The 18,499-nt window shown below is 39.9% G+C and overlaps 1 long non-coding RNA gene across 1 annotated transcript in view; it reads right to left on the minus strand.

The window, feature by feature from the left end:
- Positions 1-15,605, minus strand: part of LOC122761066 — a 53,549-nt gene extending 37,944 nt beyond the window's left edge. Inside the window, exon 1 of the long non-coding RNA XR_006358526.1 lies at positions 15,555-15,605. This is a non-coding gene — a long non-coding RNA (uncharacterized LOC122761066). The remainder of the gene's footprint in view (positions 1-15,554) is intronic.
- Positions 15,606-18,499: the final 2,894 nt, after the last annotated feature.

Raw genomic sequence — 18,499 nt, forward strand, 5'->3', positions numbered from 1 at the left:
ATGTATTGAATGCCACTTCAATTAGCACAATCACTTCACGTTCAAAATGGAAGCGCTCACTGGCAAATGACAGCCTAATCTCGGCTACCCTGGATTTTTCCTCCTGCCGTAGGAAAAAAAAAAGGGGAGAAAAGTTCATTTGAGTACAGTAGTGAACAATACCTCCTCATCACCTTCAGGCCATATTTAAATTCACCATTGAAAAAATAAACCCTTTTTCTCTCCTTTTTATTCCTTCTTTACCCCTTCTTACTCTCTTTCTCTTGCTTCCCCCAATCAAAAATGAAACAACCTAGGCCGCGGCTAATTAAGTGTGTGAATATCTGGACCCTAATTAACATATTTGTGAGACAGGCAGACGCAGGGAGGGCCTTGCCGAAGCTGCCGTGTTTGCTCACAGCTTGAGCGGCTTCGCTGTGTTTCAGTTAAAAAGGGAAGCCGAGGCACGCTCAGACTCCAGGTCTGCCCGGGCCCCTCCAAACAGGGGGAGAAAATGCCAGTAATTGGATGACCGTCTTATTATCCCTTTGTTAGTTGCAATTCCCTGATTAGCATTTTGGAATATTTTAAATTATAATCCAGGAATTAGGGGATTTGACAGTTTCTTTTCCTCCCATCTACCCCTACCTTCAAATCACTCCGACACTAAGCAGGAGGACGAGTTTGCTGAGATCGTTACACATGTAGCCAGGTAGAAATTCATTATGTTTTGTGTAGGAGTGTATTAAACGACATAAACAACAAGCAATAAATATCAAATTCTTCATAAAATATTTTACTAACAACTAATCTCCCTCTGGCCACCATGCACTATGAAAATACAGTAAGAGCTTTTTCTACCTGAATTTATCTTCTCAGTGAGTTCATAAAACCACTGTGAGGTTTTGTTGTATGTTTCATAAAACACTCGAAACATGTATATTTTTTCCACTCCTCGCACACCCTGTCCGATATCAAATATTTATGTATTAAATTGTGCATTTCACAAAGTTTCCATTGTTGTTGAGAGGTGATTATCTTGACTGATATTTGACTTCTTGCCATTTCTGGATGCTTCCTGTTTACTTGGGTCAATGGAAAGCTCCAAAAACTAAGTCTGCAATAAACATTCACCACTGTGAAATCTTTTCTTCTTATTGTTTCAGTGACCTTGGTGCTGTTGTAGATATGTGGTTGAGGTTTTGTGACAAGGTTAGACAGATGAAGGGTGTGTGCAGTTGCTATCCTCTTTTGCTCATACACGCATGTATGTGGGAGCAAGTAAGAGCTTTTGAATGTTATGAGTTTGTGTAAGGGTGTAGCAGCAAAACAGCCCGATATTGTAAATGTAGATCGTTGATTCAATGTTAGGGCTTTAAATCAATAATACAGTAGCTGTTCCACTGGTCTCAGCACGGTGGGCAGAAACAAAATAATTTAAAACCATCTTCAATTATAAAAAATGCTAAATATTTTCTTCAGTTCTTGTGAAATAGCAAGTCAGCCACATAAACCAACTCGATTCTGTTTTAATTACACAACCTAAACACTGTTATCTGCTAAAATACTTCAATAGAAAAATAAATAAATTTCTTTCCATGTCCATCAACACAATTTTAAATTTTGACTGATATGCGTTTTTCTCTGGCCAATGCCAATGCTGAAATTGGCCGACTTTCTTGTAAAAGATATAACATATAAAGTCTTAAATTTAAATAAACATGTATTGAACACACGTACGATTATCCACTGACCGGTTAATCGGTCAACCTCAACTTTGTGCCAATGTGCCAGAATGCAAAACAGGTGAAGTGACACGTGAAAACAAATGTCAACACATGAATGAACTAATCCAAAGTTCTGGCTTTTTGACTCAAAGGAAATAAAAGTGACTGCTACAGAGCCACACTAGTGAAATGACGGGAGAAAGCAGTCCAGCTAGCTACTCACTCTAAACTTTAAGTCTGCACCAGTTTCCCTGTAAACCTCTTAGGATATTCTGCAAACAAGAAGGGCACATTTTTATCACATGGCACTCAGCATGTGTGTGATTCTTTACATGTACCTAATACAACAAAATGTCATCCATTTATCCTGAGACACCTCATGACAATACCATTCTCCTGCGGGTTTCGAATCACATGCCCCCTTTTGTGTAACTCTCAGTGCCAAATTGCATTTGTTCCAAGTGTCGCGTTAATGTATGAAAAGTTTAAGATGTCATTGGCGTAATCTGACAGTGGAGGGTTTAGTTAAAGCAAACGTGTCATATTGTACATCTATTAGCAGGTCGCCATTGCACTATTAGTGACATCCCCAAGTCACTGGCGTGTCACCTTAATTTAAAGTTAAGCACTGTGACAGTTTAATATGCCAAGGAGATGAAAGCCCCCTCTGTTTCAGTGCCACGTCAAACCTTTTTCAAATGAGCGATAAATAGGGCTTATTGTTTCAGCAATTGAGAGGAACTGTCTGTCTAATGTGCCTTTATTCCAGCCCCCCCTACCCTGTCCTCCACCACCTCCTCCCTCTCTTAGGAAGATTTTGTTTTCAAGCCTGAGCGGCGCTACCTAGAGGTTGAAGATTACGCTTTGAACACAGGCTGAGTGTCTGTCAGCCAAGGGTCGAGCTCGGCAAAGTTGAGGGAAAGACAGAAAAGGGGGATGTGACTTTAAATTCTGAAACCAGGAGACAAAACAGAGCGTTGTCTCTAAGCCTTTTCATGTCTCTGCCTCTTCCTTTCATTCTCACAACCATCAAGCAACAAACCTAATCCACATCCAAGAACTTTGACTCAATTTACGGAGGACAATGGGAGCAAATTTACATCAGTCCTTCACACAGTAACTTCGCTGACATGAAACTGACACGAAACCTGGGTTGGTTACTCACACACGGCGCTTTAAGCGAGGAAAGACGGAAGAAAGGCCGTCTCATCTCCATTTTTTACCAACTCCTGCGAGGGCACTGCACCTCTCTGAAGGACACGGTCTTCCCTGTGACTACTGAGCCATACACACAAATTGGCGTCAATAATTTCAGTGGTGGCACTGGACAGCCTTGTCTTGTTGGAACATAAAAACGATGGAGCTTCTCTGTGGGTGTCCACTGACACATCATTAGCGATGGGGGAGGTGGCAGTGACACAGGTTGCTCGCTCAACAGAGACCAACTCCCATTAAGGCAAAACACAGCATAGGGCATCCTTGAGTCCCCCCTCCCTCCTGTCCTCAGGCTACAGGTGGGCAATTTTTATGGCTACACAAAAAGGGGCCTAGGGGATCCTGGCATCACGATAAGGAGGACTATTAGACCGGGGAGGGGTGATGTTGGGATGTTGGGCAGCATAGATGTAGTTGTTCAGCACCACATCAGGAGAGACCATTTGTTTTCCACCCTCCCTCACTTCTTCCTGTCCCCCCCCCATCTTTAATGCGAGGTGGAGGCAAAAACGGAGTGCCGTGAAGCTTGAAAGAGTGCCTGACATCTGAAGTCTTCTGATAGCTCCCCGCAATGCTTGGGAAAAAAAAAAATTAACTCTGACGCCCAGATCAAGCCTCAGGAGCTTAATTACATCAAAGAGAAACGGATCCTTGTTTGATTCATTCCAAATAAAAAAAAAAAGAAAAAAATGATGAGTAGTTTTCATGGCTTTGTTTGACATTGAGAAGACGTGAATGTAAAAATAAGAAGAGAAATTGAGTGTGTGTAAAAGGGGGGATAGAAAAGGAGAGAGGGAGAGAGAGCATCTCTCAGAAGAAAGAGAAAAGGAGCACAGATTACCAAAAGGCAACAAGCTATTCGAGGGTTGCACATCAAATCAGCGATGTGCATGACTCCTCTGCAAGGACGACTCAAGTTGAAACAAAGTGACCTAAGTGACCAGAATGAATGTCCAAAAACAATACAGCACTTCTTCACATGCTACGAAAAAGGTAGCTTCACAGGGGCCCTCCCTTCCCCCCCGGCCCTCCTATTGACAGGAATGACAATGGTCCCATGACGCACCATTATCCTTGACCGTCAAGCCAACATCAAATGGGCAGGGAGCTGTCCCTGTCAAGACAGAAAAAAAGGGCCGCTCAAAAATTACAGAGCTGCCAAGAAAAGATGAAGAATTTGAAGAAGAAGAGAGAGAGAGAGGGAACGACAGAAGAGCTTGTTACATACGTTGCTTTCCACCTTGCTTTGTCAAAACAGGCTTATTGAGTGTGTATACAAGCCTTGAGGGATGTTTTTTCCAAAGAGAGGGAAAGAAAAGCGAGAGACAGGATAAAGAATCAGACGTAGACATGAATCCAGCAACGTTCTCTCTCTCCAAGGGGGCGATGCTCTGCATCTGTTTACCCAAAACCTTTACTTCACACTTGGAATGAAGCAAGAGAAAAGCAAAAAAAGACAGAAAAAGTGTGGTGGGTTGTGATGAGGGCCTTTGAAGCGAGATAAAACAAAGCGCTCCTCTGCAATGCACGTCATCTCATCTTTGGGATGGTAAACACAAATTGATAAACAAGGGCTCTTGCTTTGAAGTGGTCCTGTCACAAATTCAGGGTGTAGAGGCCTCTGACTTTGATCAGCCTAACAGTCCCACACAAGTGAACTCTTAGCTACGCCACAACTTTCCTTGTTCTCATCATTCCTACAGCATTTTGTCTCAAATCAAAAAGATCTGACTAGCTCCAGGCAGGTTTTCATAGCCATAACTAGCTACCTTTCTGAAATACTTGCAGGAAATTAGACTCTGTGCAACTGTATTTATACAAATGTATCAAATAAAAAAATGCAGTGTATTTTTAGTTTCCTCCACCATTTTGTTCTTTTTTTGCATAATAATTACATTATAGACAAATGTATTTTGAACGTGTCTGCCAACCAGTGCACCATCAACTTATTGAGTCCAAGGGTCGCCAAGGCAACAGAATTTCATCTGTTTTTGATCCATTCTCTTCATTTATTTTTTTGTGTGTTTTTTTCAAAATGTTTATCACCATGGTTGCTCAAAATGCTCAGACAAATGATAACAAGCCATTGTTTTAAATAATAATTTCTTGAGATTTTATCAAAGCGGCAGGATGAGCTTTGCAGGAAAATGTTGACTGAGGTGGAATGAGATTACTATGATAATCAACTAAATAGAATTATTTATTTTTTTTAATTGTTATGTAAGTCATGGAAAACTAGCCGTAAAAACTTTATATATGTTAATTATATGTTATAATTAAAATGAAGGGAGTGAAGAATGTATGAGTATTTAAACCTGTCATACAGTATGTACTGTATGTGGGATATGTAAATCAGAGAAGACTGGGACTCAGAATATGACTAATACGAATATGGACAAAACAATGCCAGTTTTTACTGCCGGGCACAAGTTACATGCCAGACCTGGCTCCAAATAAAATCTGAAAAGCTTCCAAATAATTTTATTAAGACTGCCTGACTGAGTTGAGTAGCAATGTCTGCGAGATGCAAACAATTTTGGGTATCCAGACAGCCTGAAGCAAACTCTCTCAGTAATTAAGTGTTTCAATTTTAATTTGGCCCAGGGCTGCGATGACTGAAGCAGTCTGCTGCCGAATCTGGAAGCAGAGGCCAAAACCAGGCATGAGTCAAAATCGCAGTTAGAAGAATACATCATATACTTGTGATAATGGCAGATAATGTTGCACAATATTATTAACCATGTATTGGATTTCGAGTGGTGTGAAACCCAATTTTGTATACAACACTTCCCAGGTATGATGTTATTTGAAGGTCTCCATACAGCAGTTATTATCTATTCATATTTCCAGGTGATGAAAGGGCAACATTGCAGCACATAAAGGAATTAATCTTTAATTTCTTTAACAATCGGCTAACTATGTTGATATTGCAGATGAATCACCAGATCTGGCTCTCTGAACATGCTAGAGACATCTTGTCAAGTGACAAAAATCATATACTCTGAGGCTCATATCACCCCTAACAACCTCGTTGGCATTCAGCTCTCAAAGATTCATGAGTGGGCCAGTCAGACGGGCCAGTCTAATCATGAAGAAAACACCACAGGCCATCGGCCCGGCTTGCAGTCACTGAATTCAGTCAGACACCCATAATCGCATGCTTAACCTTTGAACGAGACGTGTGAGACCAATTCCTGTCGACTCAGACGTCTCGTCAGAGTCCCATCCAGCCGACAAGGCCTCAGTCATCGCTTGAGCTTCAACCATCAGTAGCCAGATCAACCACTGGCCCAAGGGTAAACAGGAACCCCTACTGGGCGTCACGCTGGACCCCCTCCTGCTGGCTGAACCCTCCGTCCCCGACTGATGAGGAAAGAAAGGAGCTCTGAGTTATGGCGGCACGAGGCTAAGGTGCCTTTGTCATGACCATTCAGGTCTCTAAGGGATTTCACACAACTGCCACATCCCAGCTTTAACCTCTTGTACCTTTATGCATCTTAAGAAATACGTAGTGTGCTGGTCCTACAGCTTAAACAGAGTAAGTGTAACGACTGATGGTCCTCGTCAAAATAAACAGATGAATAATTGATTAGATTTATGATTTTAAGACTGTGCCAACTTTTCATTCTAACCACTGTTTTGGCAACATTTAAATACACATGTTTTGACACACATCAGGTCAAAACTATATTAAAATGTTCATATTTCATCAATGTTTTGAGCTTAACCTCATTATATGATAAGCAGTTAACGGGCAGCCCATGTATCCACAGGGTCGCCAGTTCAAATCCCAGGATGGCTGAAGGGCACCCCAGCCCTTGAGCCATCCAATCCCCCATTGCTCCCTGGGTGCAGATAAGTGCTGCCCACTGCTTCTGTGCCCGGCTTGTGTGTGTGTTCACTGTAAAAAATGCAGAGGTCAAATTCACTATCACTAATTGGTGTGTGTGTGCAAAAATGTGTAAAAGTATGATTACCTGTCATTGTATTTTGGTAAAAAAACAAAAATGCAGTTTGACCATACCATTCACACTTAATAATGACTTGGACAGATTCCACTTATCCCACTGTGTCAGTTGTTTTAGACCTTCAATTATTATCTACCAACCGGCATTTCGTGATTATGACTTGAGTCAGTAGGGGGCCTGTTGTTTGGTCTTCAGCAGACCTGACTGAAGAGGGCAGTGTTTTGCAATTACAGACAAACTTTCCAAAGCGTTCATAATTGGATTGGGCACAGAAAACCCATTTGATGGTTATTTTTTTGTTGTGCATATTCAAGGAACAGGCTGTGGAAAAATGATGTTTATGGCTTCAGAAGGAACATTTGGCAGCTAACGGTCATTAAGAGGAGTCCCACCAAGTGAAAAGTTGCGCTCTTTACAAGACACACAAACTCACGGCATAAATACTCGGAGGGGAAATGTTGCACGCTTGCTTGAACTAACTCCAGCGCTCTATCATAATTTCATTAATTGTTCCTGAAGTCTATGATATAGTGAGAGATGCACCAACTGTGAAGAGAGCGAACATACTTCCTGAGCCAAATGTGCATATGTATTTTGAATAAATCAAGTCATATTGGATCCTGTGTCATTTACTGAGTTGCAATTGATAGATACATATTGCTACCACCTAAATATCTTCTTTTAGCAGGTCCCTACTACAGTATCAACGTTAATATAACGGAATCTACAACTGGTGAAAGGCTGCAATACATCACAAATTGTGTACATGTGATAAACTATAACATTTATATTGCTTAGTGTTACATTTTAAGGACTGACAAGCACAAGGACTGCAGCAGTTTTCTGTAAAAACGTATTTAAATGTAGACATTTTAACATTGTGATGCTAATTTGCAGGCTTGCATGAAGCACAGCAGCTCTCGCTTGTCCACTGAGAATGAGTTGGCATGATGCATGTTGAGGGAGGATCAGGCAAACAAAAGACAAGAAGAAGAAAAGTTTTCAACAAAATCCCTTCAAAATAATAAAAAAATATATACATACAGAGAAAGAAAGAGATAAGCCCTGACACTGACTCCACACTGTACCCGTCCAATTTGCTTTGTTCCTGTTTACCTGCCCCTGCCATCAGAGAGGGAGCCACTGGGGGCCAGATTGGGGCCATCTTTTCTCCCATGGCCCCTTTCTCACCACAGCCTTTAAAGTCCTGCACTGCAATGTGCATGGCCTTGATGTTTGCCTTGTACCCTACATGCAAAGCTATCATTATCCATGCCTCTTGACAATCCCAGACCCTGTCTTTGTTACATCTGCAGCTCTTTGCCTTGGGCTATGACATGACTGTACGGTTGATCTCTTCTCTTTTACATATCGCTCCCTGTGTCTGTTTCTCTCTGCTTTTGCTCTGCTCAGAATGTGTACAATGTTTGAATCCAACTCTGATTTGACAACTTGGAAAATCTTTTACCTCTCAGCCTGTGTGACACCTCTGACAAAGAGACACTTTGATCTCTTTGTCAGTTTTACAGATAACTCGCACAGCAGACGGTAAAACATGTGTACTGATGAACGAGACACATTAGAGCTCAGGTTTGCTTGATACGGTAGTGCTACTCATAGCCTTTGTGGAAAATTCCAGACTAAAAAGATTTGCTTTATTAAATCAAACTAGATATTAGAAAAAAAAAAACAGCCTGTAGTCTCCGTATTCAGATCACTTGCTTTTTGGGGAATAATATGGGTAACTATTAGGGGGCAGAAAAGATGAAATGGCTTCGTAATAAACAAAGATAGCTAATAAAGTCGCTCAATTAAAAAAGCACAAACACACAGAGAGAAATTCTGCATAAAATCAGGAGCTCATCATTAATGCAACGCATGATAATGACTAGTTTCATAAACAAAATTTAAATCTATGTAATATCACAAAAAAATGACTATTTTGACACCTGAAGAAAAAGACAAAGGGTTGATTGCTTTGTCGTGTTCAGATGTCAAAAGTAGACAAATACTGTATATCCCCAAAACAACATTATCTAAATGGACGACAAGAATTCAGCGCATTTGCAGATGGAACCATCTGGATGTCTGTTGCATCATGAGCAGCTTTGTTGGTTTGAAAGATTTCAATTTTATTAGCTATGACAACGACTAATTTCCACAACAGCCTGGAAATTAGCAGCTCTATAGAAGATCATAATTACGGTTACATTTTCAATATTTCTACTTCAGCAATGTGAGAGATAGGACACGAGAATAAGCTACAAAGTACGATGGTTCAATCAGGCCATTTAAGCTTTTTGTGCCGGTTTTTAAAAATATCTTCAAGTGTGCAGTAACTGATAGCAGAAAAAGTTTGGTCCTCAGTATAAACAACAATTAATAGTGCCGCACAAACAAAAGTATCCGTTAAATCATTAAGATTTGACTTAGTGATGGATAATCCAACATTTAACTTTTTAATGAACAGTGCATATATAAATAACGCGATAATCTTGTTTTACTGATTGTCAGTTTATAGAACTGTTGTTTTTTTTCTCTCTTATGGAAGTCACTGGTGCTCAATGCAAGTCTAATCAATTTCACAAAAGTCTTAACGTAGCCCAGTGTGCAGTCATTTACGTTTGTATTTCAGTCCAAAACCAAGAGTTTTTAATTAGTTGAGCCTACAGTCTGCCAAAACTCGTTTGACCTTCACTCTACTCCACTGCTTGACGTCTGGTTTGTATTTTTGTTCCTCAAAATTCCTCAAAACACACACACGATTGCAACCGATACTCAGTCTAAACAAAGCTAATAGTTCATTCTTCTATTAGCTTGGCATTGTGTGATGTATAAACTATTTCTTGATAAATAATCACTTTGTACGCATCCACGTTTTGTACCTTGGGTGCTAAAAGATAACCCCTCACTCTCAACCATCTCCCAACCCTGAGGATCACAGAGAACCACCACTTGGGAAGTCAACAACTCACTTCTTGTCAACCACAGGAGGTAACTGCTGGCGGCATTTCACAAACCCACCACTGATCTTCAGACGGAGGACCTGCAGCTCTCTGGAGGCTGCAGTGCTGTCAAAAACTAGAGCTGGACTCAACGGCCACATGTCTGCTCTGTTCTCAGCAGCAGCAGCAATCACACCTAATGCTGATTTCAAGACATTCCGATGCAAATACTACACTTAAGGACACATCTTCTGAGACGGGAACCTACAGTACTTCTGACCAGCCCAACTTTAAGAACGCAAACACCTAAACAAAGACATCTGAGCAAAAGTGTTTTAACAAAAGTCCAATAGAAATAGGCATACTATTATCAGTGATGCAGGTAAAGCAGCTGCAATGGGAGATTTTCTGGATCCACTTAACTGACAGATGGATTGATTTTTTCAGTCAATTCTGTGATATTTGGTAAATACTTAATTATATTTTTCCAGAGCCCAGTCTTTAACCATCTTTATATATTATTTATACTGGCCAATATACCATTATCTGAAAATGGTCTATATTGGAGTTGATATGGCCGGTTAATGGTATTACTAAATACCATAAATAAGACTTTATTACAAGTAGAATGTAATTCTGTGGGAAACACTGCAGCAGACATATTAGGATTATTTAATAACTTATGAGTAGTATTTATATGGCTAATGCAAAGTCCAGTATCCCTTCTCCTTGAACTCCTAAAAAAACAGCTTAGGACTAAAAACAATCTGTAGAGCAACACAGTTGAGTCACAACCCGTCAGCATCAACAAACACCTTGAGCCAATGGAATATTTGTTTAGGAAATTGGAATAAAAAAAGCAGATTTATTTATTTACAGTGTATATCTGTGATTACTTAAAGCTCATCAACTGAAAAGTGTGCTTGCTGTTGACAGATGCCATAAAAGAAAAAAGGTTTTAGATTAACAACAGCAGGAGAGGACAGACATGAAACACAACACGCAGTTTCATATGGAGAGAAGGGGGGTTTTGGCATCCAGAGCTACACAGAGCATGCAAAGTGTGTTGATTAACTCGCATTGTCTTTCTGTGTTGCTTTGTTAACACTGTGCAGTGCATTCAAATGAAGTCCAAGACAGAGAGAGAGTGGATGTCAGAGAGCTCCGCGTTCAGCCTCACATTTCTGACAAATTCTCTCAGTCTTATGTCTATGTCAAGACCCCCAACCGGCAAAATTAATAATTAATGCATCCTGACCGATTTAATTCTGCGCTAATTAGGTCAGGAAAGTTTGGGAGTGAAAGGTACGGTCCAGGCCACGTGGTCAGGTCTCTCAGTGGGCAGCCACTTTCATGTGGTAAGAGAAAGTTGAGCGTGGAACAGAGGGTTGGCAGGGGAAAGGCCAGTGCCAACTGCACCAGTGCAGGGATAAAGGGCCAGGGCTGGAGACAAAGATAATACAACCAAGAAGTGGCAGCTTCAAAAAGCCACTGAAAAAAATCCACCAGGGAGATATCAACTGTGGGCCTTCACCGAATTAAAAAAAACAGAAGAGAGCTGTCAGTCTGTTTGTTTGGACTGCGACTGCTGAGAATCAATTATTCCCTTTTAATTACAATTTATTGAAAGAAATGCAGTGCTCAGGCTTAGGATGGTTCCTCTCTCTCCAGACACGGGAGCTGGTGTGGAGCAAACAGCGCTGCCCAGACCGCAGAGCAAAGCACCGGAGGACTGGCAAAGCAATGTTATCACCTTCTGCACACCATCAAGCCAAAGAATACATGACTTTGATCCCACTGCAAGTGCAGCTGGGCCAACTTGGGTGGTTTAAACAGAAACTCTGACAGGAGGAGTTCAGAGCACTAAGAGGAGGCAGAGGAGGAGGTGGAGAGGAGGGGGGGGGACAGATGAAGGTGACAGCTATAGAGGTTAACCTCAATTTGAAGTCCCAACGGTGTCGTGAAATCCCACAAGGGTAGATATTGCTCTGATCTTTCACATCTAGCTCAAAGATATTGTACCAGACAGTGCCAATAATATCTCTTCAGGACAGACAGATGGATCAAAAATGTACTTCAAAAGCTCCCAATATTCACATCTGAGAGCTTTTCCCTCACAGTAACAACAATGTACTTTATCTTTCATGTAACAGTATTTCAGGTAATTTAAAAAAAAAGAAGTACTGAATACATTTGAATAACGAGTTCTGCTAATATATGAGGACTGGCAGACAGTAGCAGCTCCACTGACTCAAATGATGCCAACCTGCTTAGTGGAGGCGAGCCAGACGGAGTTTCGGTTCAACTACTGTAAATCTACTTGAGTGGAAGGGCTGAGGCATTTGTTGGAGAGGGGCTAACTCAAAATCAAGTCTAGCTGTGATGTATTACCTGATAATAACCCAATAAATCTTTTTCACTTGGAAATACATACATAGATTTTAACTGTTTCCATAAACTATAAATTATAAATTGTTTCTTTTTTTACCAGGTGAGATTATTTCCAGTCTGCTCAGGTCGCACTTCATTAAACACTGTAAGACAGTAAGAGTTAACCATGTTACTAATGCAATAAAGAATCCATCTAAATCAATCACTAATTGCAGTGCATTGCTACTTTATTACCAGGCAAAATCAGTATCGCACAACATTATAACAGAAAAACGGACCGCTATCAAAGGCAAACAAATCAAGTCAGTAATATTTTCAATCAACATTAATATGTCAAATGTCTATTTAAAGCTGATTGTGGTATTAAAAAAGATCATTTCCAGCTGATCCAGCAAATGAAGATTTCTAATTGTGTTTGTTTAAAGAACGAGTTCAGGAGTTCATAATGAGAAATCTATCAATAATCAATGTAACAGGTGAAAGAAAAGGAAGGCATGTGTGGTAATGTCTGCTTTGATATCCTGGCGGCACAAGAGGAACCGGACGTGAATTACCACTCAGCAGTCTGTGCCTGGGAAACCTCTCCCTTCACTCTCAAGTCAAACAACACGCCTGTTTACTGTTGCACTAAAATAGACGGAAACTGAGGAGGTAAGCAATACATACAGTGAGGAGAAGATAAACCGCTTACATGCCAAACTGCACTTGTTTCAAGTGTAATAATGTTTTTTTCAGCTTCTGGAAAAAAAAAAGAAAGAAAAGAAATGCCTTGATACACAAAAGTGTTGATACTCATCTGTGCTTTCCTCCCAAGTCCAGCAAACCCTTTGTGAATTAATTTAAACAAGAGCAAACAGGAAATAGAGCTCTTTATGAGAGGCGATTTTAAATGAATGAATCCAGTCTCAATCAAGTGAATAGTTAAAAATAAGCAGGAAAAAGGTTTTGGGAGCTGTGACACGAAACAAAGTCGACGGTGCAACCTTTTACTTTCTGGAGTTATTCAGGCCCAACCTGCTCACAGGATTTTAATACCACTAGACATTTCCCCATCCTCTGGGAGCAGAAAAAAACAGAGATATAATCCTTTTCCCTGTAGAAAATGCCTGCAGGAGTGAAGACTTGCACCGAATCAAATTATTCTCATAAGATGGTATGACCTTAGTTACACTTTATTCAAGGCGTCTTACCTCCACAATTTAACTGCTGTTCTTTTTTCTTTCCCCTCAACAACTCCTTGCCATGCATGAATCACAGGTTAAATGCATTCCTTTCAACGGCTGCGCGCCCCGGCGACAGAAATATAATTATGCTTTACAAGTCGACTCTTATCTGTAGCCTCCTTCATTTCCCCGCCGACTCTCTGTGTATTTTGAGGGCTTTTCTGAAGTACTTTACGGTGTGTCAGGTTGCTGCTCCTCCGTGTAAATGCGCTATTGTATCACTCAAAAGGTCTCCGCTCTCCATATCAGTGAGAGAAAAATGTGGTGTAAATAACCTCAATAGTGCACTTTACTTTATGTAAGTTTAACATACACAGTGGGGACAAACTGCTACATAATAGAATTTAAGTGGTTTCCGCGGTTTGCTTCACAACATCTCCTGGGTGCAAAACCACCATAATACATTCTATGATTAAAACACCAAAAGCTGGAGTTAAAACAATTTTTTTTCCTGCACGCTGTACTTCTGTGCTTTACAATATTAAAGAACTATTGACTCTGTGGGACTTAGGCCAGTTTACCCATCTATGGAGAGTAACAGCATCAAAGTCGTGATACAGTTTTCTGATGTGAGCCTCCCTTTTTTTTGCATGCAGCATATTAATAGCCATCTTGCATAAATTTCAATCTAAAAACATACCATCTACTTTATTCAAGGTCTTAATTCATATTCTGTGACAGCTTAAAACAAATATGTCTTTGTTACTTGACCATAAAAGATATTCAGGAAACAATTTTTTCCTATTTTTGAGAGATTATTGAAATAAATTGAATACACTACCCATACGTTTGTTTGTATAAGTGTATAAATACTTTACAATAAAAATTGTTTGGTTTTCATAGCGTAAGAATAATGCTATGTTCCATTTATATTGAAACTGGGACTGTTAGCAATACCAGTCAATAACAACACTCTACACTTTATTTTACACAATGAAAGACTACTATGTGTATGACTGGGGTTGGTGATGTTGCTCCGACTTTCCTAGTTGGAGTTTTCAACTACCGACTACAACTGGAATGCACCATAAGCCTTTTATATGTAGCTTTGGCAAGGGTCTTGCTCCACGTAGGCTAGCATCTTGTGCCACCTCGATTGTTCATTTTCAAGACCAAGCTTACAACGCAATGAAGAAGAATGACATCCTATCTGGTGTGAAAAGGCCACCATGGTTTTCCATTCATGCTTAGGAAAGGGAGTCTTACCATTAGATGTCACTAATTATTAAACACCGTGCCTTTAAACGACCTCTACAAAACAATCCAGCAATAAAAACCAAACTTTTTAAATCCCCTAATGAGCTAAACTCAAACTCAACCATCCTTATAACGACGACAATGTACTGTATGTCCATACACTAAGGGTATCAGAACTACTGAGTGTATGTACTTAAAGGTTTCATTATCATTATTTAAAAAACTGCTCCAGTTCACTCCCAGTGTCCATCAGCCAAGCATTGTGGTTGCACTATAAGGCAGTTATTCGGTGTATATGATGTACGATGTATTCCTATGACACAAAAACATTTTCTGAATCTAAACCAAATAAAAAAACTTGTTTTACTGCAGTAAAATAGTGTATTGTGACGAGTACAAATAATTTAGATAAACCTTGATTGACTGCCACAAAGCTGCCAAGTGCAAAAAAAGCACCTTGTCTTGATTCTTGTCTCTAACAGATAAAGGATCTGACAGTTTATCAACAATTAAAATAATTATTCTCATCAGAGGGCAGGTGTCTTCAGGTAGAGAAGTGTCAACTGTGAGCTCGACGAAAAGCTTTATCAGCTTGTCTTTGTCTAATCAGCTTCCATTGTGAATACTGTTGTATTCCTCATTAGCGGCCATTGTTAACAAGGAGATTTAATTATGCTTGTTTTAAGACTGTTGGCGTAGCTAAAAACAAAATAATAAGAAAAATCACATCTTATTAAAATGGGAGGAAGAAAGAAATGACAAGAAAAACAGGAATGGAGGCAAACAGGAATAGTAAAAAAGGCAATCATTAAAAAACAGAGAAGGAAATCAAAGAAGAAAGAAACAAAGATAGACAGACGAAAATAGTCCATGTGAAACAAAACAAACACTCTTTGTGTGGGAAAATACCTGCCAGGCTGCTGCCACCATAGCAGTTAGTTACCGTTGATCCCCGGAGAGCAGCTCTCCTGGGTTCCCTAAAACATCACAGCGAAGGAAGAAGCAAAACACTGGCGTCAGGAGTCTCAAAGCACAAAACAAATTACCCCCCCGACTGTTACATAACCTATTCAAGAGGCTTACAAATGAAGGTAAGGAGACTAGCACACAAATGTCAGAGTCTTTCAAGTCTCTGTTCGTCAAGGACATATTTAGAAACAAGTCAATTTATGTTAATTTAACCACAAATCATAATTATTTACACTTTGGCTCTTTGAATCAGATAAGCTGTAAAAAAACAAATCATTTCTTGCAATATCTCAGCATAAACTAGCCAACTATTTCACAGGTGCTTCATTTTTGATGTAACGTCTCGCACGCAATTACTGGTCAGGATACTAATTTATCTGCTTCATCTTCAAGTTTTTAGGAAAACCCTATAATTACAGCCTTTTTTTTTTATTTCATCTCATTTCATTTTATTAGCAAACTTGTTTAGTTGCTGAGGAATTAAGTAACTGAGCTACATTGTGTTGTTGTTGTTTCCTTCTTCTTCCAACTTGTTTTGCTTCCATTGCATCTGTGACATCACATTTTTTTTAAACCGGGGTCACCGGGGTCCCAGGTATACCTGCTAATTTTAGCGAGAAAAAAGCTGGCGATATATTTTCACAACTACAGGTCCAACTTGTGAATATGTACAGGAGGAGGATAATGTTTGTTTTGTGTGTTTGTGTGGAGTAGGTGTGAATTATGCAAATAAATGATACAAAGTTGGAATGGGAAATTGGCTGAAGGAGGAATGGTTCATATAGTGGCAGTGGCAGCGGAGGCCTCCCTCCTTCCTCTCCTTCTCCTTGCTCTTTACCTTGAGGCAGGAGCTTATCTTATTTGCCTTCGCTCTTTTTTTTTTTTAAAGGATTAACATAAGCACCTCTGCCATTGTGCTACAACTGAAAATAATTTTATCTGCCCGCGCTCTCAGGGGAGACAATCGTGGTTTTATCAGGTAAGCGAATACCTCCCTCGAAACCCCCCCCGCGCGCCACAATATGAAATGCGCCTTTGAGGACTGCTGCCACCACCCCGGTGTTTGCCAGTTTATATTTAGCAGTACACCACTTCATTTTCCCATCTGCAGAAAGGAAGGAGGATGACAGAGAGAAGGCCCCGGGTGGGTGGGGGGGTGGAGATGTTGTTTTCCACATAAATACCAGCTGGTTAAAGAGGTACAAGTGAGCACGAGGAGTCTCACTACAGTGAATATGAAACTGTGAAGGAGTATGCAAGAGATATTGATGTTTGTCCTTTCTTCCAACTACTGTAAATCACTGCCATCACTTCCCTTTTCCAATCCCCTCCATTTTTTGTTGCCCAGGTATAAAGAAGTTCTTCTTCTTTACACTGGGAAAATTGCCAATTAAGGGGATTTCTTTTTTGAGCAGCTGACGTTAACAGGAAACAGGACAGGAAATGACATAATGGTTGAGGATTGCAGTGCTTCTCCCATGCCCAGCTGCTCCCCATATGACCTTGTATGACTGGAAGCTGGAGGAAGAAGAGGAGGAGCCTGGTGTGCATGACATCACACTCTACTCTTAACAGTCCAATATGTACAATTTAAGAGAAATTGTATGTACTCCACATAATATAGAATATGTGGATGAGTGCATATTCAATTTCAGCAAACGGGTGAAGATAGACTGAGCTCATCCCAGCTTCAAGTGGTCTACAACAACACCGTGAACATCGTTGAGTCACCTGCTGCTGCTGCTGCTGCAGAGCGGTTTGCCAGACACAGATAAAGCTTAATTATCAGCAATGGCATTTCACGCTAAAGTGTGTAGTATGAATCATTCAAAATAGAGTTTTCTTTATGTATTAGGGACACGTCACTAGCACTTAAGTTCATTAATAGTATTGTTTCAGTTACCGGGACAAATTCATCCTCTTATGTGGTCTACTGAGATTTGTTTCCCGGTGTGAATTATTTTCCTCAGTAGCTGTATTTGAACATAGCCCACAAATATGCTCATGCAGTAAGACTACGAAAAATATCCTATTCCCTTTATTTTTTGGTTTTTATTTGTGCAGTATCCTTTACGTTTGCAATACTGAATTGTATTTGTTGTCTACAACTGGGTCAGAAATGAGTCCAATTGCTTTTATCTAATGGAATTGTAGAGGAAAAGTACTTTCACACTTAACGTCCCCGTCAGCTGGTTATCATTTTCCCACTATCATTAAGACACTAACATAATGAAAAAATGGCAATTGAGATCTTTAGGAGTATCACAAGTTTATCAATCCACTTTTTCCATTAAGGCAAGGGGGGTTGCTGTGTTGCTGAAAGGTTTGTGAAACCTTTCCATTTATATTCAAGTTGTCATATATCAATCTTGTTGCTGATCGTAGTACTCTTAATAGTATCATTTGTGGAGTCTTTAATTGCTATTTGGATCCCAAAGCTGACCCCACCACTTAGCATCCCATAAAAAGACAATACTCCTCTTTTCCTCAGTACATGGTAACTTCCCCACAACTGACCATTGATCAAGTTTTTGCTGCTTGAATAAGTCAAATAATTTGGGGAAAGCCTCACAAAAATTGCTTTGCTCTGAATTCTGAGAAGACTTTACACCACAGAACAATAACAAAAATACTGTATTCAAATAATACACTTGGAATAGGACCCAATGCAACGCATTGTAGTAACTCATTTATTATGATCAATTAAAGGTAGAACTATTGATTTAGATTCTAATGAACTCAGGTAGTTTCTTCTGGTTATAAAAAAAGTCACAAAAGAAATATAATAAAGCTTTTGCTCTTTAAATAGAATTTAATAATTTAAGCTAACAGTAAAGAGGTTTCAAAGCCCCATAGAGCAATAATGAACAGATATTAAGTTTATG

This window comes from Solea senegalensis, linkage group LG2 (assembly GCF_019176455.1).
Source record: "Solea senegalensis isolate Sse05_10M linkage group LG2, IFAPA_SoseM_1, whole genome shotgun sequence".
NCBI classification, from domain to species: Eukaryota; Metazoa; Chordata; class Actinopteri; order Pleuronectiformes; family Soleidae; genus Solea; species Solea senegalensis.